Here is a 17597-nt window from a genome sequence, read left to right as displayed (position 1 = left end):
TGATCAGTTGTTTGACAAAAGCAATAGCTGAAGGTGTTGGAATTTCGTTGTCGAATCGTACGTCATTTTTTTTCGCCATTTTTATTGCTTCCTGATATAGTTGACACACATCGTCGTCAGTTACTATTACTCTATCCTTGTGTGTTACTATTGCATTGGGCTTTAAATTACTTTGTTGACCATTATGGACTATCATGAAGTCCTGTATTTCAATTAAAATTGTTTCTACTTTGTTCGTTCATAGAAGCTTCATCCAATTCTTCCCACATATTTGTCAGAAGGAATAATCTCAAATCCCACAATAACAGTAAAAGTTTAACAAACTGACTGAGAATAAAGTAGATGACAACTGTGAGCGGGAACACGACGGACGGAAAGTTACACGTTCATCGAACCGTGACGCATCTGCGCCAAAACAATTATTATCTATGGCGAGTGCAGTCCAGTATTAAGTTGTCTATGGTTTCATTGAATTCTTAATACTAAATAGGCGATTGGTGTCGCTGATTAGTAAACAATGCCAACCAGAGGGCTAGATTCGGAAAAAACTAAGGGAACAGCATTACAATACTGTGACATATTTCTTTTAAAATTTACACCATGATATAACTAAACTAGTTTGTGTTTGGTAGCCTTTGAGCCCAGAGGATTTGCCACCTTAATGTCATCACTTTAACCTATAATTTTTAATGCTGCATGATCATCTTTAGAAATGTCACAATAGCGGCCATTCCACTTTCTCCAGACTAATTTCAGAAAACAGGATTTTGCAAAAGAGTCTAAAAATTAAAACAATCAATTCAACAGTATGGTGTACTGTGTAAGCAAATAATAAAAAAAGCATTGCAAAACCTCAAGCATTTTAATCAGTGAAACATAGTAGAAGTTGTCTGCCACATGAACCATCTTTTTTTGTTTCACAACCTTGCCTTTACCAACTTCCATTTTGAAACCCAACGATGACGCAGGGTGTGTTTGACGGAAGATACACTGACCACAGAACGGGGAAGATACTTTTACAACGGGCCACAAAGTTTTTTCCAAACTTGATCCACATATAAGCCTATGTAACATAGAAATCTGTGCGAATATTAACGCTTCGATTTCGTGTAGTATTTCAAGTTAAATTTACAAACAAAAATAACAGATGGTGGCCCTGTTTACACCTAATCATTAAAATTTGCACAGATTTCTGTTTTGCACAGACTTATACGTGGATCAAGTTTGGAAAAAACTTTGTGACCCGGTGTAGTAGTATTTTCCACGGAACGGGGGCATGGACGCAAACCAGATTATGACGTCACAATCGCTTTTAACAATGGACACGGTTGTGCGTGCGTGAAGTGCGCTGTAGTCTGAAACGCGTCAACTGAACCGTGAAGGTTTTGAAGAATATAATATGGGTTGGATCCAGTAGCGTGGAAGCATTAATTACTCTAATGTGGGTTGGATCCAGATTTCAGTTATGGTGTAGCGTGGAAGCTTTATAAATACTGGAATGTGGGTTGGGACAAGATTTCAGTTATCGTGTAGCGTGGAAGCATATAATACTCTAATATGTTTATTGTACAACAAAAAGCTGTTTGGTTTCTAGGTGAATTGGCCAGCCAGAGCACAATTTACATTTTCTATTTGAACAGCTTTTTTATTAGCTAAATGAAACTACCTAAACTATGCAAAGGCTGGAAGACATAAATGTGCCATATAATCAATGTCTAGATTATCATGATAAGTCAATTTCGTCCTTCTACATAATACTAGCCGTGTTCTTTCGAAGCGTCAATTCAACTAAAAATGTTCTTAAAACTTGATAAAACAATCATGATTTACCTTTCTATTTTGGTTTCAAAGGTAAAATGTCTTAATAATTAATATTTTTTTTTAAAACAAAAGTTTGTGATTAATTTTTGAAAGAAATTCAACTAAAAAAATACTCTGGCCCACATCAAACTTCCACTTGCAGCACCCATACCTTCGACCCACAACCTCTTCCAAAGCTTGAGCTTAATCAAATGATATTCGCCGGCGTATTACGCCGAGCGCTCGCAAGCCCGCGACATCACACATTCCGGAACCTGTATCGCCCGAAACCACCCAACACTCCGCGCTGGCACAGCTGTTCGCCAAACCGTCAGCGACGTCAACACCGAAGAAAAGAAAGAAGTCATCAACAACCGATGAGGAAGGTTTTACTCAGGTGACAAAACGACATAAAAACGGTACCTCACCGAAAACAACGCGCACAAAATGTTGCCGCTCTGCCATAAGCAATAAGCACGACAATATTAAATGCCTCTGTGGCGACCTGCATATTAAATGTAGTAACGGAAACTGGGCTCCGACTAAAATGTACCATAACCCATCGCGTTGTGTCAACAAAACATGCCGCAGGCTGTTAATCGCGTGCAGCTGCGGATCTCTCCGCGACCTCAAACATGGAGAGGTGACATGGTGTTCATGCGGACCGTGCTGCCCACTGATTTTAACGCATCGACCATGTAAAACGACACATTTTGATACGTTTACTTTTTCGCTACTTGCTTTGACATTATGTTTTTGTTCTTTATGTAATCACGGAACCTACTACCCAGCAAACAATTTGACGTACTTTTCGACTTAGATTTCGTGTTACAACTTGGTCGAGAGAACGTAGATCTCAACGTTTTTTTACGTAAAAGTGTCGATACGAAACGATGTCTTAAAAACGTTGATTGCACACGTTGCGAGTACGTAATGCACTTCTACGTTCTTAACAAACGTTTATTTTGCGTTTAATCAAACATTGTGTATACGTAAAAGTGTCGATAACGTTTTGGAAAACGTTCATTGCACACGTTGAGAATACCTAATGCACTGTCACGTTCCTAACAAACGTTTATTTTGCGTTAAATCAAACGTTGTGTTTCCGATACGAAACGATGTCTTGAAAACGTGGTTAACACACGTGGAGAATACGTAATACACAATTACGTCAAAAACCTACGTTTGTTTTACATATGCGCGAACGATGCGTTGACGTAAATTTGTCGACTTCGAAATACGTCGGTTTTACGTTGTGGCGTACATCATTGCAGAACATTTGGCGTTAGTTTTGAAAACGTTCTGTGAACATACTTACTTCCAAGCGTTCCAGTGGTGGCTAAAGCGACGCGTTTTCAACTTTGAGTTACAACGTTTCGCTTTCGTTGCAGTTCATGTTTTAATTGATCGAGTTTCGAACCATTTATGAACGTATTTTGTTACGTTGGACAACAATGGTACAAAACGTTGATTATTTAGTAATTACATGGGGTTCTATATTGATAACCTTTATAGTTTTATTTTGTATGTTGCTCATCTACGTAGTTATGACCAGAACAACAAGGAAACACCAGTCATCTTACTCAAGAAAGAATTTATTTAGACAAAGCCAGCACATTAATACTTATTAGGAATCCGAAGAAAGGAGTGCAGTGGTGTCGCATGAGCTGCTGTAACTTGAATTCAGGGACTGCAAAAATAATACAAACAGTGTTATGGAAGCAATGCCGCAACACACACATATCTGCAAAATATAATCTTTTTTACCTCAATACACACATATCCGTAAAATATCATTTTTTGCAAGCAAGAAAATGATATTTTGCGGATATGTGTGTGTTGAGGTAAAGGCTGTGTCAACCGAACTTCCACACATTTTCTAAAATTTGTGAATAATGTCTTTGAAACTTTTGTGACAACATTTCTAACCATAACTTGAAATTGGGACAATATGTTATTATTTTCAAAATGGAAAATATTGACTTTTATTTCAACAAAATGAAACAAAAACATTTTACACTTTAGTTCCATTCATAATGGCACCACATTACAAGTATCTGGTAGAGGTCACCACCATGTTCAAGAAATTCACTGATTTCTTTTTCGATAGCTTTGACATCGGTGTTCGTACCTCTCAAACATGCTTCTACAAATAACATTACAATTTGACTACCATAGCTACAATGAATGTTTCCCGACCTGTTATAATAATTTATACTTGACAATTAAGGAAAAAAAATGCAAGGATTTTTAAGCTGAAAACTTGCCTTGCCTTGTTTGTACAAGATTGGCCAAACGAATCTTTTCCCTTTCTTCCTTTATAACTGTACATTGACCACAATTTGTTTGTTCCCACTCTTCCCATCATTCTTCTTACCTTATCTCCCACTGAAGAACCTCAAAGACCTTGTAAGTAATTGATCTTAATGATAAACGTTTGTGTAAAGTTTTGTTGCAGCTTAGATAAAATACTTACAAATAACTTTTTAAAAGATTTTTCCAACAAAAGCTTCTTGCAATGTTATGTAAACTCTGCATTATCTTCTTCCTCTTTCTTGCAATGTTATGTAAACTCTGCATTATCTTCTTCCTCTTGCTTTCCAAGATATTTTTAACCATTTTTATTTCTTGCTTCATGTCACATATCTCTTGCAATTGTCTGGATTGTTACAGCTGCACAAAAAATATTGAACTAAATGCAAAACTAACGAAAAATTTGCTACATACCCTCTGTATGCTGCACCATTTCATTTTTATTTAAGTTGGTTTTATCTAAAACAAAAATATTTTTTCAACACAAGTTCACGTTGTTTTGCAAAACCTCTTACCAGCAATTGAAGAACAAAGTGACCTTTTTCTTGTGATGCCTGCCAATAAAAGATTTTTTGAAAGCTAATCAACTAACTTTTTTTCATTGGCAAAAACAAACAACTTTTATTGTTTACCTGCAGAAGTAAAACTTAAATTAGTACTATCATTTTCTTTTCCCACTTCGTTGTTTATGTATTCATCTGGTACATCTACACAGATCATCAATTTGTTACATTCACTGTAAAAATTTTACTGTGAAAACTACTGGCATTTTTTTTACGACATTTTTCGTAAATTTTACAGCTAAAATGCATGTAAAAATATACGTGCATTCCTTCGTTAATTTTGACCTTTTTGCGTAATTTTTACGTGATTTGACCAGTATATTTTAGCGGATAAACTACTGCAAAATTTACGGGGAAAAGTCCTGGCAGCAGTTTTTACTGACAAACTCGTAAGCCACACACTGCAGTACACAACATGCTTCAAAGAACTGAAATGATTTTATTGTCCCACGCACAGCAGTATTTACGTTTGAAACGCCTGCATTATCTTTGTCAGTTGCAAAACTTTAGGGTGAATGCCGGCGTTTCTTCTCTTTGTCGAAGTTTTTGTGCCCGGCACATTAACTTCAACAAAATACCTACAAAACATAATTATATTATTGTGGATATTAATACAAAGAATCATAAGCTGGATATGCATTAAATTTTGCATAGCTTTATGCAGTTTTTTCTGATGTGATTGCACAAAAAAAACGCACATAAGAATTTAATACATGGATAAAACTGCTCCTTTAACGACGATTTTGACGTACTTGGGATGAATTGATAAAAAAATGATACTGAACACTTTTACATGTGTCATTTCAAAACATATGGCAAGCCCAGTGTTCTGCACCCCTATGTATCACCAAATTGCACACAATAATGATTTAGGACTTTCACACTAAATGACATATAACTAAGTAGAGTTACCTCTGCATAAACTCCAACGTTGCCAGACCATACTTGGGGTATTCAATGTTAAATATGAAATATCTGGCAAAACAACAAGCCAATGCTACAAACAGGTCCATACATGTGACTATTATGTTTTTTTCCACCACAACTTTAAAATCATTAGCAATTGCTGGTACATCTCCTAAAATAAAAAACATTTTATTTTTGTTTTGTTGAAACACAAAATATCAACCCACCGATGGCAATCACATAAGGGGTGTGTAACATGCTTTTTCAACGGATCGGCGGCGTTACACGCTACACAGCAGTTTTGGCCTTTATTCCAAATGTGTTAAAAACGCGTCCCAGTTCTCCTAGGTAGTGGCCAAGCCCGCAGAACACAACAGACACTTGTATTCAATACAACGAAAATGACCAGCACAACACCAACGGAACAGGAACGGTTTCTACAAACAAAAAGAAACACAATTGTACATACGGTTTGCAAACATTCTACTACACTCACCAAACTGTTTTGCGACCGATCTATCAGCAGGCACAGGTTGCCCGTTGCGAAATCACATTCACAATCTGCATCAATCAGATGCCGGCAAAACTTCCAAAGGTCACAGTTTTTAGATAAACACAGTTATCAGACGTAAACATTATCTACGCCTTATTCAAATAGAATCCGGTTAAAGCACATCCCAAAAAAACTGGCAACACAAGTACAAGCAAACCTAACCACGCGGTCTGCACGCGCAGAGCTACTGCGCAGCCTTTGTTATGAGTGTTGCGTCAAACATAGAAAGCACAACAAAAGCAGCAACGAAAAGGAATAAACAATTTTGGTTTGGGAATCTACAGGGTGGCTTCATATTCTTCCAAAATATTGTTTAAATGATACTCATCCTTCAAACAAAGAATCTAGTTTTAGTAGGGTGCTTTTTAAGCTACAAACATAGCAGTTACCTTGACACATTTAAGAATGGTCTTGCTATTTTCTCAAAAAAAAGCAGCCAAAAGGCGTACCACCTCACAACACTTGGCATTATTGTTTGCAAATTGTGAACATTGAACTTTAATTGACTTCAGAACCATCTCCACAGTAGGTCGGGCATTTAACTTCAGTGACCTGAAACAGCATCGAAACAAACCACTGCATCAATGAGGTAACAAATGAAGTATGAAAAAAAATTCCAGCTTTCTCACCTGTACACCTGCATGCTCATTGATCAATATTTTCCAATCCCATTAGTTTTCCAAAATGGGAGAGTAAAAACTCAGCTTCCCCCAAGAAAGGCCATTGTAGCAAAACGGTTTGTACCGGAGAATTTTCATTTATTAATTCCCGTTGCATTGAGTATGTCTGCTTCATGAGAGTTTTAACATGTGTCACATCCTGATCGGACTTCGCTTTTTGGAACTCTACCAATAACAATTTTTTAAACCAGTTTGGTTTTCGCCTGTTTCTGGGGGTTGCCAGGTGTTTTTGAGATTTTACTTACAGGACTTGGGGAGTCTTCTAAATGCTGAAGTTTTCTTTTTTTTCTTGTTACATTTTTCCATCTGTAGTACAGCTGGTTCGCGATTGAGTTGTGCCCATCACCCATTGGAATTCCTCCTATGACGTCGTGAAATGATTTTGGATATCTTGACACAACATTGTAAGCAATTCGCTCCAAATTTTTTCTTCCTGGCTTTTGTGTAAACTGAAGTGTTTGCAAAAATGTAAAAAAATAACATTATAATAAATAGTGTTGTACTGACTGCATGCAAATACTTAATACAAGTTGCAATGTGCTTTAATGGGATAAAGTCATGCTATGCAACAGTTTAAAAAAGAAATACAACTGCTAAAAACACAATTTTTTGTAAATGCAAAAAATATGTATGTTTTTACCTGCAAAACTTCATCAACTATTTTGTGTATCAGTTCTTTTCGCAATAAGGCACTGGGTACTCGATTCTCCTGTAGCTCATTAATTAAACCACTGGAACATTTACTCCAAGGTATTTTAAAGTCATGTATCCACTGAGCCCCTTCTGCTAGTTTACAACTGTCACTGTCGGAGCTCAACAGCTTGAAGTACCTTTGAAAACACAAAAAATAGTCATTTACAGATTGGTTCCAATAATCATATTTACTAACTCTGATTTGCCAAGCAAGGTTTAAGCATTTTTCTTGCTTGCACCAATGTAAATTGCACAATTAAATCGTCTAGTTCCAAATGTTGAAAATCATCTGTGTTAATGACACCTAAGTTACTGAGATGATCCAAACAGTTTTGAAGTTTTAATTCACCAGAGGCCAGGTCGGGCAGTTTTTTTCTGAAATATTCTTCCATTTTCACTTGACAGCAAGTTCAAAAACTTTGCATAGTCTGTTTTAAACCCTGTAATAGCACATATTACATGTGGACAAAAACACTCATAACTCCAATATTGTACACAATTATAGGAGTTTCCAAAAACAAATCATCTATACAAACACATGTAAAGTCAAAATGTTGATGATCTAATTTGTAAATACCATAATGTGGAAAACTATGAGCAAATTGTTTGGAAACAACAAAGTGAATTTTAGTACCAATCATAAATATGCAACTTATTTTGCCAATATGCCAATCGCATCCTATTTCACACAAAGCAATGTACATTCCAATTTTATATTGAATTGACTTAAAAACATTTTGTGAGTACTGTGGTTGGTCAGTGCCAAGGATGGTATCTGACAAAAACAAGGGTGTCTCCAGCAAACATGCTTGCAAAAGTTGGTGACTATGTGCTAAAGTATAAGTTACATTAACAAAGTTTTTCCTCTGTATCCTTTACATAAGACAAAATTAAAAGAGGAAAAACTCTCAAAAAACATAAGTTTTGACTTGCGTTGCCCGGAAGCCTTTTTGCTCCACGTCCAAATACTGGTGGTTTTGAGAGTAAATCATTTTCAGCAAATGGAAATGACTGCAACTGAAAGTTTAAGTAATCCAAAGAAAACTATTTTTCTTTGACAAAATAGTAAAGGTATAATATCGTGTCATATGGAAAAACTCCTTTGAAGAGATCATGTGCAATGCAAGGTGGTAGTCCTGGAGCGGTAACTTTAAAATATTTCAATTCATTAAAAATGCTACCTTTCTTGACACCTTCAACTGGGTTATCACTGTTTAAACACAAATCTACTGCTGAATTGTATGATTGTACTGTTCGAATAGACTTCTCTTTTTTCCAAGCAGTTTTAAATTCAGATCGCGTTATTTTGCAATACCCGCAAATATGGGAGGATGTGCGGAAATTTGTAGTAAACCCCCCCCCCCCCCCCCCCCAACCAGTGACTACCCAAATTGTCACCCATAATGCACAAAATACTGCCATGTACAGGATAACCAAACCCCAAGTCGATTCCTTCCTCCTCTAAGATCTTTATATCTTCTATTAGTGGACGAAAGAGAGTGTCCTGACTGTTTGTGGTAACAAAACGCTCTTTGCATAACAGAACCAGCTGGAATCCATCAATCTTTGACCTATTATGAGGGTATAAATTGGCCAAAGTGTAGTACACAGCTAGAATTTTATGCTTACATCTTCCCAAACCCAAAGGATTTGCAACTTCAAAAGAATCTTGATACAAGATCTGGAGGCTTTGCTTATGAGAATTAAGCAATGAGTTTTTTTTAAATACCAATCCATCAGAAAAATCATTCCACTTTTTATCGGAGGTTAAGAGTTTTTCAAACTGATGTTTAACCATTGAATCTGTAAAAAAAGTCTTCAGAGATTCTAGAATGGGGACATAATGAAAAACATGTTCATCACTTCCAACAGTCATACCACTGCCAATTTTCATCGCCACTGGTGCAACATACTTAAAGTTTGCTTGAAAGTAACGTTCTCGGCAATATGGAGATCTAAGTGGACCTGTGGTATGGAGTTCTTTAATCTGACTGCCAGCACTTAAAAGCAAAATTTGAGCTACAACCGTTCTTGACATTCCATGATTTTCCAAAACAGATTCAATTTTTGAATTAATCGCACTTGAGTGCTCATCCATAACATCATTGAGATCGGTAACTATTTTATTTACAGTACTTACAGGAATAAGGTATTTGTACTGCAATATAAAATAAAACCAGGCATATATCAGCAGGTTTTTCTCTTAGATTTTGACTCGTTGCCGACGCCGACGCACACGGAGATTCATCTCCCAAAATGCTTCCAAAACAGTTCGAATCACTAAAACTTGTGTCATGACTATCAATCGAGGGCAAGTAGCTGTGACAGCGAGACAAGTGTGATGTAAATGATGATAGAACTCTGTACCTTTTAAAGCATAAATCCATAGGACATCGAATTTCGTGGCCTTGGCGGATATGATGTTTTGTGTGCTTGATCAGTCCTTTCATACAAATAAAACTTTGTTTACATATGTCTACAGAGCACACCAAATTTGATTCCATTGCTTGGTGCCTCAGCTTTAGGCCTACTAAAAATAATTTAGTGTTTAAACTTAAATCATCTACTCTGATAATGGGCTACTGCGTGCTACTGTTACACATAGTCCTCTCTATAAAGCAACTTTAAACACATTATGCACAAAAAAGTAACAAAAACCTTAACTGGTCAAACTATGCACGTCTGCCAACAGAAAGCCACAATCCTGGCTTGAACCTACGTCGTCGAAAAAAATATGTCAGCAGTTTGGGCGATTTGGATTGGATTATGCATTCATCCGGAACGAAACATGCTCGATTTACGGTCATGTACGCGTAAACAAAACTTACATTTCGCATCCGTAAAAGTTTACGTAGATTTTACCAGTAAAATATACGAGTTTTTTTTTTACAGTGTTGCTATGATTAAAACGTCATGCGTCGCTCACCTTCATCGAGAAATCTTCTTGCCATTTTTCGAGGTCTCTCAATCTCATCACAGCTCTCCATATTTGATGTTTGCAGGGCCAAATTGCATTTCTGCAGTGCTTTTGCGAATTCCACTTTTTTAAAAAAACAACATATTACAATATATGTGCAAAAAGCCATATTTTTGCAAAGCTGCAGACAGGTTATGTTCACGCACTGTTTCGACCTGTAAGGTTTCATCATCGCAGCTGTTGAGTGGCACTGTGCTAGCTTTTATACTAGCAGGCACACTAGTCTCCACAACAGAGACGACGAACCACTGTGGAGCGCACTATGGCCAAACAGATCTGCTTGGTAACCGATAGTGCAAAAGGCAAAAACACCAATTTAATATATGTGCAAAAAAGCCATATTACTGCAAAGCTGCAGACAGGGTGTGTACATGCACTGTTTCGACCTGTAAGGTCTCATCATCGCAGCTGTTGAGTGGCACTTTACAACTTTATGCAATTTTAAGAATTATAATAGAACAAATCGGATTTGTACAAAATCCTTATTGGGTGTTGTCCCCAGTTTTCCTCGTCTGGCAACTCACCTTTTTTGGCTTTTTGCCGGGCTCCCACCTTGGGCCAGTAACACATCAAGTTCTGGAAATAAATACAACATAATCAAAAATTCAAACTTATAGACAACACATACTTTTTCCTGCGTAATAAATATACATGAGTTATGGACAATTTCAGCTGTTTCTTCATTAACAAATATTACAACAACAGACATTTTTAACAAAATATGTTGAACCTGCAATTAATACCACAAATAGCACTCTGTAAACAACAAATATCATATTTCATGCACAACCGCCATAAATATGCATTTATGACCAAATTTCAAAACAATAGCTTTTGTGACGGCCAAAATTTATTGGTTGAATGTCACGCATAGCCCTACGCTATCGGTCTGCCTATACCGGGTCTTCGTAGGTACCAACGTCAGGTACGATGAGTCAGAAATTCGCAATCGCACCCCAGTCTCTTGGTTTTTAGTGAATAAATTGTGCAGCGAAAGAACAACGAATCAGTACGCTAAATCGTTCACAGATTCGGGATGACAGCAGTGTAGAATGGGTGAGACAAAATACATCAGCAACAAGACAGTATCGGGGTAGACAGTACAAACAGGGCACAATTGAGATTTCTGAAGGTCACAGTACCACGTTTCTAAAGGCACTGTGGAGTTATCTTAGCGTCTAAAACACGCAAACAAACGTCACAAATTTGCTACATAGTCAACTGGCTTACAAAACACTGAAAGAGGCACATGACAGGCCTTTAAGTCTACATAACACTTGTCACAAATATGGAAAGTACTACTAGAATCTCGACAAGGTCTAATCTACATTAATGTTAACGATTACTGTGGCTATTTCCCGCCAGGAAACCATGCGAGCACGCTTTGCGAAACAAAGGAATGCGATGATGTAATGCCAATGTGCACATATACACACAAGGGTTCAAGTTACACAGAAATGTTAACATCTTGCTTTAATACAACTGTTTTAGTGTCCTCCGCAGTAGTAACAAATATGCCCAGGTTTTTAGAATAATGTGGTGCAAGAAAAAAACTTTTTGCATTATTATACACACGACAAAACAATTTTTCACATCTACGTGCTTCAAGGATTTCTATGCACATCTCACCCTGTTGAGCAAATTCACAATATAACCATTATTCGGTTCCTTGGTATATGTTTTTTGTTGCTTGTGGTCACTTTTGCTATCAGCCTTGATTTTTTCACTAAGGCCGGGTCCACACAGAAACTGTCGCGAGCGTAGCGTACGCACGCGCTGGCGCATTGGCTTCCACACAGAGAGAAGAAACTTTGGGCTGGCGAGCTCGCGCGCTGGCGGAAAGAAAAAATCGGCGTCCTCACTCACGCCCGGCGTATTTTCGCTGCCAGTTATCACACTTAGTCCTTTCTTTTGTATGGCGTTGAAAAACGTGGGATTTCTGCTGTTTATTACCGAAGACATTACGGCCGTGGTGAATGCGGGTCTAAAAGGCAAAAAGTACTGCATTAGTCCAAACCATTACCAAGAACAACTGAAGTATGTTTGGCTGGTTATGCACAACTCCTGCAATTACCACATTCACAAGGCCCTGTTTAAAAACTTTTGCCTGCATCTACAAAGGAACAATAACACCAAATGAAACCTTTGAAATGAGAAGTTACTGGTTTGAAATCAATGGCGGATATTATGATCATTATGTTTATTACTACTTCAACCACTGGAATATATTGTCATGGTGAACTAGTATTCTGAACAATGCGGCTGATTTTTAGCAACGAGTGCTGGATAAACACAGAAAAATGATATTTTAGACAAATATACAGTAGCATGAAATCATACAATGTATCACTTAATCAAAACATCATATCACATGCAATTTTAAAACTAAACAGTAGATGATGCAAAAGATAACGATACCAAACATAACAATTCAACAACCCGCAATTTCTTACACATGTTTATTGTTAGTGGATGCATGTTCATATTAAAATGAAAGATACTTCACTTAAAATAGAAAGCAGACTTGCTTAAAGTATTTCAAATAAAACCAAATGAAATACTGCTCCAAAAGATATTGAAATCATGTCTAAATATCCATTAGTTTATTGTACAACAAAAAGCTGTTTGGTGAATTGGCCAGAGTACAATTTACATTTTCTATTTGAACAGCTTTCTCATTAGCTAAATGAAACTACCTAAACTATGCAAAAGCTGGAAAATAGAAACATGCCATATAATCAATGTCTAAATTATCATAGATAAGTTAATTTTGTTTTTCTACATAATACTATGCGTGTTCTTTTGAAGCATTAATTCAACTAAAACTGTTCTTACAACTTTATAAAGCGATCATAATTTAACAAATTTCTATTTTGGTTTCAAAGGTAAAATGTGTTGTTAATTAACGTTTTTTTAAAATAAAAATGTTTGTGATTAATTTTCGAAAGTAATTAAACTCAAAAAATACTCTGGCCCACATCAAACTTCCACTTACAACCCCCATACCTTCGACCCATAACCTATTTCCAAAGCTTGCGGGCGTGAGCTAAATCAAAATGATTTCGCCGGCGTATACGCTCGGCTCACGCTTCCAAGCTTTGTGGCTTTCTCATAAAATATCCTGGAATATGGGGCTTCAAGAGAACAAGTTTGTCTGAAATTATGTCCAAATGTTGCACATACTGGTTTAGGTCCACGAATACACATGCACGAAAGTTTTTTCATTACTCCAAGGCACACTTGGTGCGTGTAATCAATAGGAAACTGATCTACCATAACAATAGGTAGTTGGCAAAAAGGAGATGTAATATGATGATGTTCTGCACTACTTTGGTGGGTAAGTCAGGCGACCACACCACATTCCTTTTTGGGAACATTTATCACATCCATAGAATCCTGAATATAGTTTTGAACATTTTTGCCCTGGCTGGTGCATCACATATAATGCACTTAATCCTGAATTTAAATGTACATTCACCAACTTCTAATCCGCTTTTTAGAATTTCGTTCAATTCATATTTATAAAATCTAAGTTGGAAGGTTTAGATGTTCCATATGTTAGTTCAACAGGAAATATACATCTAAGTTCAACAACACTGCCAAGCACTGGCCAAAAACAAGATTTTGAGCTCTTGAACAATGGTAGCATGGTTTTTCACATTCTGCAATATAAAATGTAGCTACTTTCTCAATCCAAAGAAGTAATACTGTATTCCAGACTTAATTTGTACATCTACACTTTTGGCTGTTGACAAAAGGGTACGGCATGTACATGGCAAATTACTGACACAAACAACTGGTCCACACTCCTGCATAACTTTAAGCAAACTATCTACTGCAGCATGGTTGACATTGCATGTAGTGACCCAGTTGACAAATTGTTCTCTAAAGGGTACAACTGACTTTTCTTCATGATAAGTTGGGATGATGCAGCTAATCTTTAAAAATACTGGGTGCTAGTGCCTTAGGCTGAAAAACAGCCTTTTGGAAGGATGCGGAAGCTTTAGTTTTGTTTACGTCAAGGTCGTAGCTGTCAGAGGTACTGTAATAGGTACACAATGTTTTTTCTCTTGATGCGTTTACACTTAATCCATTCCGATATTCAAACACAACAATGTTAAATTACACACAATGCAAAAAGGTTTGACTATGTTATATACACACTCGTTAACGGACTGTTTTGGTAACAAGTTCGTTATATCACACCACAGTTACCCGTAGATTCAGTTACTTGGAAATGGACATCTTACTTAGCTTGCACCATTGTTGTCCATTAATAGGTGAGATGTAAAAAACAGGTGTTACTCTAATGTTGCTCAACGTCCGAAAAAGGCCCTGGTAACATATAAAGTACAGTCCTTATTTTACATTGGATAAGGACAAAAACACGAGGCAACATTTTCGGGAGACTTCACCACGTGTGTATGTTTAAACTTTACAGAAAAATAAATTGACGCAAAACAATATTATTATTAATTAAACTATCAAAAGGAAGGCATTTTTCAAATAAAAATGTTTCTGACAACGGTTTCTTCGTGTGTCAAAACACGTGACGTCAAGTTTTGTCTAACGTTTGCATTATTTGGTGTACTACACGTAAAAAAACAACGTGTCGAATCAGCGTCTTTGCACCGTTCGTTACTTCAAAATGCAATAAACCAACGTTTACTAACGTTAAATCCTTGTTATAAATGGGTTCATAACGTTCGAAATCAACGTTTATGTTAAAACAAGCGTTAAATCTTTATTGTCAATGAGTTTCATTAAGAGCGTACAAAACCAACGTTCATGTCATTTTAAACAATGCCCAATCGTAGTTTGAAACGTATGAAACCAACGTTTATATTACGTCAATCGAATTTTGGAAGCATTATGCTTGGCCCAAGAAATGTTTCCCATTAATTGCCCGTTCTTCTATATATGGGGTATGACACGAAAGTGAACATCCGGCCAAACTTCGACCGTCAGTGATGTACCTTGCTTGAATGTTTCACATGTCCCATATATATATACATATATATATATGTTTGGTAACAGGAACATCACCACCACATCAGTCACAGGTATTGTGTCACTGCTTGAACTACTACTGATCTTTCCGCTCCCTGCCTCCGTCCCAATCTGCGGCACTGGCCAAACAAATTTGAATTTCCTTTGGCAGCTGATGCCCGAAGTTTTCGTGTTTGGTGTGATGTAGAACATCTAAGTTTGAAAACAATATCAAACAAAATGCAATGCTAAAAAATGAACTTTGACACTACGGTGATTGATGTTCCACGGTGATGATTTTTATCAATTTGAGAAATGACCTAGCAGGCATACATGATGTGAGACTGAGTCATAATGACCAGTGATTTGACACCTCTCACAAGAATTATATCCACTGTGGGCCGAGTAAAGAGAAAATCAATGTCTGGTCGACTTATCTGTGCAACAAATCCATACAGTCTTGTATATGGAATGAGCAAACAGTAACTAATATTTCCTGAAATGCATTGAAATAAATATTTCAAAGACTATTAAGGACTTTCATTCGGTCAATCGATTATTAAAGAACGTCGATTTAGAAATTAAAACCGATTAACATATCTGCGCGAGATTAACCCATCTGGAGCGATTGACCTACATGCCAGCTGCGCTTGTACGGAATTTCAATACACAAAAAATGACGTTTAATCAAACAGTTTCTCTGCACCACCATTCATAGGTCTATATGTAAGGTTGGGATTGGGTATGAGAGTTTTGTATGATCGAGGTAGTTCTTTGTGAAAATGGTGCAAAGCTTGCAAGAGTCTTGCTGTGATTGGTCATATGTATCACAATCATTACTATCTAAGAAAATATCATCAACTTCCTAATTTGAACTGACAGAAGTCATCGATGTCCCGCATACATTGTGTGACACATTGGCAATTTTGCGACGTTTCCATTGCTGTGTTCTTGCAAGTTTATGGTAAGGTTTGTGAAACGAACGTTTCGTTTTGGTGCGTCCCACAACGACCTAATAAACATACATTTATATCAGTTACTGTTGGTTCTAATCGGGTTCATTTGAAACGTATCAAACAAATGTCGAATCGTAGTAAACGTTTCAACGAACGTTTATATTACGTCAAATACAACCCATATCACGCCACAGTCACGTCTTTTTTAACGTCGTCGTTTAACGTCGTCATCCAACTAACGTCCATATTCTACGTCAAATTTTTCGACTTTTAATCGACATTTACTTAAAAATTAGTCAAGCGAGTCTAAAACAACGGAGTGTGTTTGCTGGGTAGTTATTTGTCCATATATGCTTTGAACGTTAACGGCTTTAGCCAGGCAACCAAGAGGCCCTGTTTCGCGATACCTTTCCTTTTTGAACTTTTTTCCCCCATGTCCCATCCTCCTTTCTTAATTCCGTTTCCGGGAAAATGCATGCGGTTGGCTCAGTGCTAAACTTCGTGTCCCCTTGTATGTTTGCTATCACCAACTCTATTTGTAATATGTATCGAATTTTTACCAAAATACTTTTTAGACTTGTGTGGATGTGGCCCGACAACCACATAAAGTACTTGGGAGTTAAAATCCCATATAAAAGCACAAAGATTTTCTTGAATACGAAAATATTTGAATTCAACCATAACAGTAAACAAAATGGTATGCATTGCATGCAGAGCAAAGTCTGGGTGGCCCTTATTACTATGTAAATGAAAAGTTTTATTTCGCAAAACAAGTTTACGAATATTAAGCTTCAAGAATGGGCAATCCCTAACGGAAGCCCAATAGCACTCGTTATATACAAATAATTTCAAACCCCGGAAACCAAATTAAAGTAAATTTGAGGGCATTGGTAAAGAACGACGTTTTATTTGGCTTCAGACTGGTTGACACGGGTGAATATGTTTTTTTGTGGACACGAAACGGAAACAATTTATCATATATGTAAGTGCATCGCTAGATGCGAAATTAATGAAAATTTTTTTTATCACTGATCAACTTAAACTTTTTGGTACAGAAAGGAAATTACAAATCGGGAAAAACTAATTAATTTGATTTTACTAATAGCAAGATTCTGTGTTCCTTTGACAAGTACAGCAAGTTGGGGCAGCAGCAGAAAAAAATGCATT

General features: G+C 36.9%; 1 pseudogene; it reads right to left on the bottom strand.

Annotated features, from left to right (window-relative positions):
* Positions 1 to 4602: 4602 nt before the first annotated feature.
* Positions 4603 to 6875, bottom strand: LOC145913220 (uncharacterized; annotated as a pseudogene).
* Positions 6876 to 17597: the final 10722 nt, after the last annotated feature.

This window comes from Ascidia mentula, chromosome 1, assembly GCF_947561715.1.
Source record: "Ascidia mentula chromosome 1, kaAscMent1.1, whole genome shotgun sequence".
Classification (NCBI taxonomy): Eukaryota; Metazoa; Chordata; class Ascidiacea; order Phlebobranchia; family Ascidiidae; genus Ascidia; species Ascidia mentula.
This window is presented reverse-complemented; position numbering and strand designations above follow the sequence as displayed.